This window comes from Salvia miltiorrhiza, chromosome 6, assembly GCF_028751815.1.
Source record: "Salvia miltiorrhiza cultivar Shanhuang (shh) chromosome 6, IMPLAD_Smil_shh, whole genome shotgun sequence".
NCBI lineage: Eukaryota > Viridiplantae > Streptophyta > Magnoliopsida > Lamiales > Lamiaceae > Salvia > Salvia miltiorrhiza.
Window position 1 is genome coordinate 12,084,497 of NC_080392.1, and position 14,019 is coordinate 12,098,515.

Genomic DNA, 14,019 nt, shown 5'->3' on the forward strand with positions numbered 1-14,019 from the left:
CAATTCAAGGTAGGGAATGGAGATTTGGGATTATGATCAAGTTGACTACAAATTGGTTGTGGCGACTCAAAGAAACACATATGTATGATAAATCCGTTTGGAAGTAAATTGTTGACTAAATTACTTATAACTTGGGTTATCAAATGGTTCAGGTACGTTTAATCGATTCGTAAATTTTGATTACCCGAATTAAAAATATACCTAAATTTAATAATTGATACTGAATCGAAATGAATACTCGGCTAACTGTGATGAGGAGTAAAATGTGTACCAGCACTGTGCACCAGTGGAAATCCACCCTTGGAGATTTTCACCCATGTCAACTTCTAGCTAGGATATTTTTCACTCGTGCCAGACTTCCAACCAGGATATTTTCCACCCGTGGCAGACTCCAGCCAGGATATTCTCCACCCATGGCAGCCAGCTATGTCGTTCCAGCTACGCCAATTTCCATCCGTGCCAATTTCAGCCATGTCAATTATTTGGGCTTGTTTAATGGACTTTAGGGCTAGGCCCACTTAATCACTTATAAATAGGGCTCTCGTGTATAGAATTAAGGGGGGGGGTTCATTCATTTTACTACTCAACTTTGTACATGTAACAACTCGAAAATATAGTGAAAACACAAGCAACCTCCGTGGATGTAGATCATTATGATCGAACCACGTAAATTCTGGCCTTCTTTATTATTTTATTTATTGTGTCAATTTTTGTTTCACCAAACTGATAATTGAAACAGTTATTTTGATTCAATATTCATATATCTGATATAATCGAAAAAAATACATTTTTATGTATTTTTTCAATTCAAATTCTAAAAAATATAAATAATTCAACGGCAATGGCTCGTGATGTGATTGGTGAACATCAGTTATTATTCTATTGTTGTATGTTAGTAATGAGAGATAAATGATAGACAGATGAGGGTGGTCGTGGCGGTGGTCGCCGACGAGACGTCACCGTACCAATGAGGCAGCGAGAACAAGGAAGGAGGTGTTACGGTCCAACAATGATAGCTTAATACATATAGCTAAGTCCGGTTAATCCACGACTAAAAAAATGGGAGAAATAAAAGAAAGGAACACATGATAAACTAAAATAAAATAACACTAAGAAAATTATTAATAACCAAGACTTAAATAATTAAAAAGAGAATTTCCAACACTCTTTATTAAGTGCTAACGTTCGAATAACTATAAGAACCACAAGTACTGATGAACTATTGTAAAAACAACAGTAAGGTATCCAGTTGAATCCAACCAATTTAAACACAAGTTTTTACAATCCAACATAAAGCTACAACAATTAGAAAATCACATTGAAAATCGTAGTTGGCAGACTTGTATGATTATTGCGCATAGACCCCTTAGAGCTAGGGATGTCAATCCATTCCGAAACCCGTGGGCCGACCCGAGTAATCTGATAAAATTAGAGGGTTAGGGTTGTAAAATTGCAACCCGCTTACAAATCGGGCTAATCGGGCTAGCCTGTTAGGGCTGGTGGGTTGAAGCGGGCCAGCTCGTCAGGTTACTGAATTTTTAAAGAAAAAATCAAAATTTAAAATACTTTAGGGTTTGCAGTTTGCTTGTCCCCTGAATTGCTTCTCACTCAGCGCGTCTCCCTTCACTCTTCAGCCATTCCATCTCCAGCCATGCTGCCGCGCCGCGCTAGGGATGGCAACGGGGCGGAGCGGGGCCGGATATTGCTTTCCCATCCCCATACCCGCCTAAGAAATTCATCCCCGGCCCCGCCTTCATACCCGTTTAAATCGGGGCGAGGTCGGGGCGGGTATTATCCAATGGGGGAAGAATACCCGTCGGGTACCCGCAAAATTTAAATTTAAATTAAAGTTAAAATTTGCAATAATTTTAACTTAATTTTTATTTCAAATTTATTTAAACTTTTATTAAAATTTACTTTTTTTTCCTTATAGAATGAAGAAAAAATATTGCAAAGTTAATGAAGTTAAATCTTGTGTAGGAAATCTTATTTATAAAGCCAACTTTCCTCATCTATTCTTTATATTTTCAATGTGGGACAAAAAGTGGTGAGAAATGTGGGAGAGTTGAAGAGAAATAATGTCCCACATTGAAAAATGGATGAAAAAGGGTGGGTGAATTGTGTTATATAAAGAATGAGAAAGATGTTATATAACATAAATTTGAATTTTAATATAATATTAATAATTAATAATAATATATTTTGTTAATAATAAAAAATAAGTTAAAATGTACTAAATACATATTATTCGGGGCGGGTTCGGGGTGGGGATCTATATACCCGCCCCCTCCCCGAACCCGACTCGGGTTTAATTTTTCATACCCGTCCCTGCCCCGACCCCAAAAGTATTGGCCCCATCCTCGTCCCATTAGGGTCGGGTACCCGCGGGTATAATTGCCATCACTACGCCGCGCCTCCCTCCCCTCCGGCGCATCCACTCCGGTCTATTTCCCACCGGGCAACCACGCCTCTTCCCAGCAGAGCCGTTAGCCAGAGCGCCATCGCGCCTCCACTCTGCTCCCTCTCCAACCACCGCGCAGCGCCTCTTCCAACCTGAGCTGAGCGGCTACCGCCGTCGTCTGTTGCTTCAAGTCCGCCACAACTGCCGCTCACTCCCTCTATTCAAGTGTTGTCTCCGGTGCTATCTATACAAAGTTTCAGTAAGTAATTTTTCAAGGTGATGAATTGCTCCTGTATAGTGCGTAATCTTATCGTTTTGTTGTTTGATTTGATTGCTCGCTGCAATCAGTCTTAGCCTCAATTGAAAATCTAGTTTTGCTTTAATCAGAGTTGATGCCCTAATTTGATTTCCCCCAATTTGTTGAAGCCCTAGGAATAATGTTGTTGATTTTCAACCAATTTTGACTTTATCACTTGTATGCAGCTGATAGCATCCTATATCTTCGCGACAATTGCAATCTGTATGTGTTTTATGCATGGGATCATTTGTGCGAAAATTAATGCTGTAAAATTGCTTTAGCTTTTGTTTGGTGTGAGAACTGGAATTCTGGAAAAAAGAGCTCGACATTTTGTGATGTTGCTTCGATTGACTCTAAAATTAAGCCCAATGCTGTTGGTTTCGCCTGTTCAATATACGTGTGTTTTTGTGTTTGTAATCATTCTTCTAATATGGAATTGGTTATGGTGTATTTGTTGTGGGTTATTGACGGGCTTAGTTTTTTTATCATGTTTGGAATAACATGTTTATTTATTGCTTATTTAATTTTATCACAAGATTTATCGGTCTCAAATTTCACTCACGAGGCTATATCAATAACACCCATCATGAATCCCTTTTTGCAAATTAAATTTTGTTTTTGTAATTGCATGTTGTGTACATATAGAGCATGCATGGTCTGCCCTTGTCAATTCAATTGAATTTTAGAACATTGACCGAGTTACATGAGAAACAAATTTCTGAAAACTTCTTGTGTTGATATAGGTGTTAAAGATGGAGGACTCATCTCCAAGTGTTGATATGGAGAGTGATGAAGAAGATGTCAAAATTCTTGAAGATTCCAAGGCTAAGAAGAGACAAAAAACTTCTGAAGTTTGGAAAAACATTTTAGAGGACAAACCCGACAAAGATGGAAAGAACATGAAGTGCAATCATTGTGGTCAAAGATGGAAATATGAAGGTACGAAACAAGGAACTTCAACTTTTAGTCGTCATATGTTGGTGTGTAAGAAAAAACTAACTTTTGGAAATGTAGGTGCTATGTTAAAGGCTAAGAGTAAAGTAATAGATCCTAAAATATGTCGTGATTGGATGACTAAGATATCAGTTGCACATGATCTTCCATTGAATTGGGTCGAGTATAAATGTATGAGAGGTTTTATGCAATATTTGAACTCAGATATAAAATTCACCTCTAGAAATACTCTTGCCTCAAATGTGATGAATGTATATGAATCTAAAAAGAAGAAATTGAAGCATTGATTGAATGATATTGCTAGGATGTTGTGTTTGACTTCTGATGTTTGGACTACTTGTACTAATTTGGGTTACATTTGTGTGACTGCACATTATGTGGATGAGAAATGGAAATTAAATAGCAAAATACTTGCATTTTGTTCTATGCCTCCTTCACATTCTGGATTCGAATTAGCTCAAAAGATTTATGATATTTTGGTGGATCGAAAAATAGATAGAAAAGTCTTTTCTTTGACTTTGGATAATGCTTCTGCCAATACTGTCATGGTGAAAATCTTTAAAACAAGACTTGATTTGCAAAATGCATTGTTGTGCAAGGGTGATTGTTTCCATGTGAGATGTTGTGCACATATCTTGAATATTATAGTTCAAGAAGGGTTGAAAGTTGCTAGTGATGCTTTGGATAAAATTAGAGCAAGTGTCAAATATGTAAAAGCATCAGAAGCGAGAATGATTAAGTTTAAGGAATGTGCTAGGAAAATTGGTATTGAGCTCACTTCTTCACTTTGCTTGGATGTGCCTACACGTTGGAATTCCACATATTTGATGCTTGATAGTGGAATTAAATATCGCAAAGTTTTTTGGATGCTTGCATTTGATGATTTGGTATATAAGCATTGTCCGACAGAAGAAGAATGAGATAGAGGAGAAGTAATGTGTGAATTCTTGAAGCTATTTTACACCATTACTACTTTAATTTCTGGTACATCTTATCCTACTTCCAATTTGTATTTTATGGAAGTTTGGAAGATTGCATGTTTGTTGGAGGTAAATGCTAGAAGTAAAGATGAAGTGGTGGAGTCTATGTCTCTTGCTATGCAATCAAGGTTTGAGAAATATTGGGAGGAGTATAGTGATATTATATCAATGGGAGCAGTGTTTGATCCAAGAATGAAGTTGAAGCTTTTGGAGTATTGTTATTCAAAAATTGATCCCATTTCTAGTAGTGATAAAATCAACATATTGAAGATGAAGTTGCATGTTCTATATGATGAGTATAAGAGAAAGGGTGTTGGTGTATATTTGTTCAAAGTTCCTCAATTTAGTTCTAGTTATCCAGTTAGAGAACTTAAATTTAGAGAAAAATGATGAGGAGTGAGAAGGCAAGAATTGGGAAGATGATTGAATTTGGATGACAAAGAACTTAAATTTGAATGTATTTATATTTCAAATTACACTAATTTATTCATATACAATTATTTTTGTTGTAGGAATACAAAAGTTACAAATGTCACACCCCAATTCTTGAAGGAATAAACTATAATCGAGGTGCAACTAAAATCATAGAAATAAACAAGGAAAGAACCTTGTGGGATTCAAATAATAGGATAAAAATTCGGGGAACGCCCTTTGAGTGAAGAAAGACAAAAATCAAGTGATATTAATCAATCAACAACATTCTAAGCCTTAGGATCACAAGTTCGGTTTCATGCTTCCGATAACCAACGTTAATAACATAGAGCTAGAAGTTGAGAGTTTAAGCTCGATAAGAAACATAATTCAGAATTTAACATAAAAGTCTTAAGTTGGAGAAATAAAAGACAAATAAGAGCTAGTGCAACAGCGGAAGACAAAATACGGAGTTGAACCCTAGCCTCAGCTCTGCCCCGTCAGTACCGACCAATCAACCTGAAAACATTTGAAAGAAATTTTGGGCTAAATACTAATGTACTTAGTGGGCTAGCATTTTTATAAATATTTCATAATCATAAGAGCAGTTTATCCAATTATACTTTTCATGACTTAGAAGGTTTTAAAACAAAAATAACTTCTAAGCATGTTAAAACATTTTATTATATTGCGCGCAATTGTCACACTCCCTTTCCGTTACTCGCTGTGATCCCGGACCTTTTAGCCACCGACGGATCCATTACTCCTGCTTTACTTGGACTGAGGGCGTAACCCAGCCAAGCTCCCATTTGGGACCCAATGCTCCGGAACACATCCCGTCGAGCACCCTTATAACGCCTCATACATGATTAGTGCCCGATGGAGATCAACCCACCGAGTCAGCTAATAGGTGTACACAATTCTCAAACAACGTGTTAGGTCATAAGAGAACCTCGATCGATTAACTTATGCGAGCCTTAAACAGAGCAGAGTGCACAAAAATATTTATTGGATAAACAGTTTTCATTTCATTGAAATATTTAAGCTCAATAGCTAAATCATACATTTGGAAAATAAGCCCACCTGATTAGGCAATGCCTGTCGTTTATTCTTAACTCTGAATTGATATAGTAGCGCTAGTCCTCACGGTCTACAAAACCTACAAGAAATCTATAATCTTAATAGGTCTCCTGAATTAAATCTTAAGTCATGGTGAAGTGCTTAATATTCTATGATTCACTTAGCCGGGTTTTCAAAATTTAATGCATAAATAATTGAAAATATTTCTCTTGAGTTAAGAACACCAACAATATTCTTACTCATCTTTCTTTAATATTTCTCTTATTGCAAAATATAATGCAAATCATGTTATACTTAACATATAATAAGTAATTTACTTAAAATATGCACATAATAATAATATGATATTATTATGAAAATTTTCCTTTAAATAAATTAATCAAACTAATAATAGTTCAATTAATTAAAAATAAGAAAGCCCAATTTCATAAAACAATAATAGGGTCCATCTTTTAAATGATTGAATTAAAGCCCAGCACAATTATTAAAACCAAGGGCCCAACTGATAATAAAATTTCGCAGCCCAAAACTAAAAAAAATCGGCCCAACACTAATTAAACCCCGGCCCAACACCCAAGCCCACTCCCCATCCAAGCCCAACCTTCACCCTAGCCCACTGACTCCACCCTCTTATCTCCCTCAGCCGCACAACACTCACACACACATAGCCTCTCTCGTCTCTCTCTTTTCTCTCCATTCACGCCAAACCCCCTCCCCTTCTCTCCCCCAACTCTCTTCCGGCAGACGACGGAAACCACCGCTGAATACGCCGCCGCCCTTGACTCTCCTCTCCCTCAACTGCTCCTCTCCCTCGACTGCTCCTTCATGCCCGGCAACGAGCGCCGGCCGGAACTTCTCCCTCGTCTCCTGTCACTTCCGCCGCCGCAGCCACACCACCTGTTCCTACCCGACACCACCATCACCTTCTCCTTCTTCAGCCGACAGCGTGGCCGCCCTCGCCGCCCCGAGACAGAGAGCAGCGGTTGGTCGGACCGCCTGCCACCATCCCAGAGCCGGCTGCCATCCCAGCCTCTCTCCGCCACCGCGGCTCGGCCACCAACGAAGGACCACCCACCTCATCTCCCTCTGTACCCCCTGTTCTCTCTCCTCCTTGGCAACGACGGAACGCCGCTGCCTGTCTCCCTCTCTCTCTCACCGTCCTCGGCCCGACAGCAGCGTCTCCACGCCGCCGTCTCTGCCAGCCATCTTCCCCGACTCGACTCAGACGCACCGGCATCAACCGGCTCAACAAAAATAAAAGCTTTAAACCAAGTTTCCCTTTTTCTACTTATGTTTTCGTGAATGCAATGTTCTTGAAAGATTTCAATGTTTTGTTTAAAAACATAAACTTTATGATTTGCGATCTAAATATACAAATATGTATGCATATATCTGATGAGATGATGGACATGTGTTTGTGTTTTTCTGTTCGGCTAAGGATTGATGAATTTTGCATGAATTGAATGAGTTGGAAATATAAACCTTTCACTGATTTGTTGTTGATACACAGATGGATGTTTGCTTTGGTTTGGGGAGATTTCTGGTGAAATGATTTTGGAGAGCCGATGAAAGAAATTTGGTGGAGTAGTGAGTGAAGGAAAATTTGACTGATTTATTAGGTGTAGTGGAAAACTTGGCTGATCTGGTGTAGTGGAATTTGACTGCATAAAAACAAAAAGAAAGTGGAAGCAAATGAAAGTGGACAAAAATTTGATAAGATATCAAAGATATGATTTTATTGTGCAGATATAATTGATTGTCTGCACATGTATGTAAAAAAAAATATATCATGATATTGGGTGGTTATTAGTAACATAGATAAAATATCGGGACTGTAATAAATATTTCAGGGTTTGCTAAATAAATATCTCGTAAAAAAAAATACTTGAATGCTAAATTTATATAAATATACAATGCATATAAATTCAATAATTAAATTTACAAATGTTTTTGTAAATCATTTTTGTTGGCATTAAAATAAATTCATTTTCTTTTATCCGGCGTGAATCATCTTAAATCTAAGTTTAAATTAAATTCTAAACTTAATATAAATGGGCGGGGTGTTACATTCCTACCTCCTTATAAAAATTTCGTCCTCGAAATTGCATATCTGGGTCATCTAGTTTGGATACTAGACTTTCATTCCACTTAACTCTTGTGCGGCACTAAATCACACACGTACTTAATTCCCTAACAGTGCGACATTGTTTAGCAAACTAGAAAATTTTCCTCAAAAACTGGTACGTCATTATGTCGTGAAAACTTGTCTCGTCCTCTCCTGAAGATTGAAGAGGGATCTTTCTCTTGTTTAAAAGTATTGTAGCGCTGACTTGAGTAAGTCAACCAATTCGAGGATTGTATCAAATTCTATCATAAGAATAACATGTAAGTATGTCTAAATGTTTCGGCGCCTATATCGAACTCTGAGTTCGCGGTGACGTCCTTAGTAGCAGTCTTTCATCGTTAGTTATACTAACTTCTAACGTTGTTACGGACGATTATAGCGTAAATTCTAATTTCTTACAAGCAACATATGAAATGGAAGAATAGGATACTCCAATATTGAATAGAGCTATAATCGACATGTCGAAAACATTAATCGTACCTGCCAGGTTTCCGTGATCTCCTGCTGCTCGATGTTGGTTAAGGGCATAGGCCCTAGCGTATCGTGGTTGGTTCTGATTTCCTCTAGGACCTTGGTTTTGTCGTTGTTGGTTTCCAGGATTTTGTTGTTGGGGTGCTCCTCCTCCCTTCTTTGGGCATGTTGAGACATAATGCCCGGCCTCTCCGCAGTTATAGCAGACGTTCATTCCTTTCAGACATTCTCCCGGATGGAGTTTTTGACATTTTGGGCAAGGAGTTTGAACTATTGCTTGAGGTTGTGGGTTCTGATGTTGATTCTGATTTTGATTTGCCGTCCATGGTTTCTTCCCATTTCCAATGTTTCCACCAGTCCCTTCATTCCATTTTCTCTTTCCCTTACTACCATCTTGAGATGGTACAAATCCAAACTGTTCGGGGGATTTTCCTTTCTCCCTTGGCAACAATGACTCAATAGTGAGGGCTCTGCTCAATGTCTGCGCGTAGGTGAGACCCCCTTGACTTGCTAGGGAAATCGCTATCTCGTGACGCAGTCCGTTTCTGAACTTCTCTGCGCGTTTCTCATCGCTGTCCACCAACGTCGGAGCATATCTTGATAGCTGATTGAAGGCTCTATCATACTCGGTCACAGTTCCCGTTTTCTGTCTCAAATTCCAAAACTCGTTCTGTTTCTTTTGTCGGTAACATCCTGGTATATACTTCTCATACAATTCAGCCTTGAATTCTTCCCATGTGAAATTCTCCCACTGTTCGTCAGTCATAGTCCGCCTCACTGACTCCCACCAAAAGTCAGCTTCGTCCACCAACTGATAAGTTGCGCATGCCACTTTATCCTCATCGTCACAACGGATGTAGTTGAAGATCCGTTCTATTGCCCTAACCCATTTCTCGGCATCCGCAGGTTCGCCCAATCCATCAAACGTTGGAGGTTTTTCCTTGCGAAACTTTTCCTCGGCTGTGCGATTTGGTGCTACTTGTGGAATAGGCTCTTCGGGTACAAATCCCCTACCGCGCCCACGGCCACGTCCGCGCCCTCTACCACGTCCTCTTGGTGCACCTTCCATTCTGATTGACGGACGAGAATCAACAGAAGAAAAGACTCATTCGGCATACATACATACATACATAGATATACACGAGATATATCTTCTATGGTGTAACCATGTGAAAGACTAGTTCTACGTGGAAACTAATCTAAACTTAAGTGGAATAACTTAAGTGAAACCTTAATCTCATGACATTTCTTCTACGTTGTAACATATCTATGTTAAACGTTGCTATCTTATCATTCCTTACTTAAATCGATCAAGCGGAGCTTTCACGACTAACATTTCTAAGGCATCATTGGGTAGTTCTCAAACCATTTGTAAGAGGACTCATCATTCAAATCGTATAGGCAGTGGACCTAAAACGATAACATAAAACTTTTCATTCATTTAATCATTTGTTTCTTTTGAAACCTTTAAACATATGGACAATAAATGCCCCTTTCATAAAAATTTTCTTAATCCGGAAAGATTAATGAAATCTAACTCGACCATAAATTCATTGATTCGTTAAGGGCTCGGGTAATCCCAAACACGACATACATACATACATTGGTTATATGAGTTAAAGGTTCAAAATAACAATATGAAAGCGATAAGCAATTCATATAACATCATACATTAAAAGCGCGCACTTCTTAAAAACTTTGAAAGCATTTAAAATCATTGAAATTTTTTTTTTAAGTCGTACCTTTTGTTACGGCAGTGTGACGGCGAGCTGAGGGTCAACAAATTTTCTTAGAAGTCTAGAGATACTATTCTAGACTCGTCATTGAAAAGCTTATGGTTATCAGAAACATGAAAGAAAACTTATGCTCTGATACCATTCTGTCACACCCCAATTCTTGAAGGAATAAACTATAATCGAGGTGCAACTAAAATCATAGAAATAAACAAGGAAAGAACCTTGTGGGATTCAAATAATAGGATAAAAATTCGGGGAACGCCCTTTGAGTGAAGAAAGACAAAAATCAAGTGATATTAATCAATCAACAACATTCTAAGCCTTAGGATCACAAGTTCGGTTTCATGCTTCCGATAACCAACGTTAATAACATAGAGCTAGAAGTTGAGAGTTTAAGCTCGATAAGAAACATAATTCAGAATTTAACATAAAAGTCTTAAGTTGGAGAAATAAAAGACAAATAAGAGCTAGTGCAACAGCGGAAGACAAAATACGGAGTTGAACCCTAGCCTCAGCTCTGCCCCGTCAGTACCGACCAATCAACCTGAAAACATTTGAAAGAAATTTTGGGCTAAATACTAATGTACTTAGTGGGCTAGCATTTTTATAAATATTTCATAATCATAAGAGCAGTTTATCCAATTATACTTTTCATGACTTAGAAGGTTTTAAAACAAAAATAACTTCTAAGCATGTTAAAACATTTTATTATATTGCGCGCAATTGTCACACTCCCTTTCCGTTACTCGCTGTGATCCCGGACCTTTTAGCCACCGACGGATCCATTACTCCTGCTTTACTTGGACTGAGGGCGTAACCCAGCCAAGCTCCCATTTGGGACCCAATGCTCCGGAACACATCCCGTCGAGCACCCTTATAACGCCTCATACATGATTAGTGCCCGATGGAGATCAACCCACCGAGTCAGCTAATAGGTGTACACAATTCTCAAACAACGTGTTAGGTCATAAGAGAACCTCGATCGATTAACTTATGCGAGCCTTAAACAGAGCAGAGTGCACAAAAATATTTATTGGATAAACAGTTTTCATTTCATTGAAATATTTAAGCTCAATAGCTAAATCATACATTTGGAAAATAAGCCCACCTGATTAGGCAATGCCTGTCGTTTATTCTTAACTCTGAATTGATATAGTAGCGCTAGTCCTCACGGTCTACAAAACCTACAAGAAATCTATAATCTTAATAGGTCTCCTGAATTAAATCTTAAGTCATGGTGAAGTGCTTAATATTCTATGATTCACTTAGCCGGGTTTTCAAAATTTAATGCATAAATAATTGAAAATATTTCTCTTGAGTTAAGAACACCAACAATATTCTTACTCATCTTTCTTTAATATTTCTCTTATTGCAAAATATAATGCAAATCATGTTATACTTAACATATAATAAGTAATTTACTTAAAATATGCACATAATAATAATATGATATTATTATGAAAATTTTCCTTTAAATAAATTAATCAAACTAATAATAGTTCAATTAATTAAAAATAAGAAAGCCCAATTTCATAAAACAATAATAGGGTCCATCTTTTAAATGATTGAATTAAAGCCCAGCACAATTATTAAAACCAAGGGCCCAACTGATAATAAAATTTCGCAGCCCAAAACTAAAAAAAATCGGCCCAACACTAATTAAACCCCGGCCCAACACCCAAGCCCACTCCCCATCCAAGCCCAACCTTCACCCTAGCCCACTGACTCCACCCTCTTATCTCCCTCAGCCGCACAACACTCACACACACATAGCCTCTCTCGTCTCTCTCTTTTCTCTCCATTCACGCCAAACCCCCTCCCCTTCTCTCCCCCAACTCTCTTCCGGCAGACGACGGAAACCACCGCTGAATACGCCGCCGCCCTTGACTCTCCTCTCCCTCAACTGCTCCTCTCCCTCGACTGCTCCTTCATGCCCGGCAACGAGCGCCGGCCGGAACTTCTCCCTCGTCTCCTGTCACTTCCGCCGCCGCAGCCACACCACCTGTTCCTACCCGACACCACCATCACCTTCTCCTTCTTCAGCCGACAGCGTGGCCGCCCTCGCCGCCCCGAGACAGAGAGCAGCGGTTGGTCGGACCGCCTGCCACCATCCCAGAGCCGGCTGCCATCCCAGCCTCTCTCCGCCACCGCGGCTCGGCCACCAACGAAGGACCACCCACCTCATCTCCCTCTGTACCCCCTGTTCTCTCTCCTCCTTGGCAACGACGGAACGCCGCTGCCTGTCTCCCTCTCTCTCTCACCGTCCTCGGCCCGACAGCAGCGTCTCCACGCCGCCGTCTCTGCCAGCCATCTTCCCCGACTCGACTCAGACGCACCGGCATCAACCGGCTCAACAAAAATAAAAGCTTTAAACCAAGTTTCCCTTTTTCTACTTATGTTTTCGTGAATGCAATGTTCTTGAAAGATTTCAATGTTTTGTTTAAAAACATAAACTTTATGATTTGCGATCTAAATATACAAATATGTATGCATATATCTGATGAGATGATGGACATGTGTTTGTGTTTTTCTGTTCGGCTAAGGATTGATGAATTTTGCATGAATTGAATGAGTTGGAAATATAAACCTTTCACTGATTTGTTGTTGATACACAGATGGATGTTTGCTTTGGTTTGGGGAGATTTCTGGTGAAATGATTTTGGAGAGCCGATGAAAGAAATTTGGTGGAGTAGTGAGTGAAGGAAAATTTGACTGATTTATTAGGTGTAGTGGAAAACTTGGCTGATCTGGTGTAGTGGAATTTGACTGCATAAAAACAAAAAGAAAGTGGAAGCAAATGAAAGTGGACAAAAATTTGATAAGATATCAAAGATATGATTTTATTGTGCAGATATAATTGATTGTCTGCACATGTATGTAAAAAAAAATATATCATGATATTGGGTGGTTATTAGTAACATAGATAAAATATCGGGACTGTAATAAATATTTCAGGGTTTGCTAAATAAATATCTCGTAAAAAAAAATACTTGAATGCTAAATTAAATAAATATACAATGCATATAAATTCAATAATTAAATTTACAAATGTTTTTGTAAATCATTTTTGTTGGCATTAAAATAAATTCATTTTCTTTTATCCGGCGTGAATCATCTTAAATCTAAGTTTAAATTAAATTCTAAACTTAATATAAATGGGCGGGGTGTTACAACAAAGGTCGAACTTTCGATTCAAAATCACTTTTAGATATTTATTTGGAGGAAGCCCCAATGAATGAGAAGGTTGAAATTGATTTGCTTATGTATTGAAAAGATAATGCTTCCCGCTTTGGAGAACTTGCTAGGATGGCGTGTGATGTGCTTAGCATTCCCATAACGACGGTGGTATCCGAATATTCCTTTAGCATTGGAACACATGTTTTGAACAAATACATGAATAGTCTTTTTCCTGAAAGAGTTCAAGCTCTTATTTGCACACGTAATTGGTTACATGGATATTCCGATGGTAAGATTCCCTTTTTGTTATTATTTTCAAATTATCGAACTGTATTATGCTTTAATTATATTGTTTTCTTTTAATAGATGGTGAAGACGATGAACAA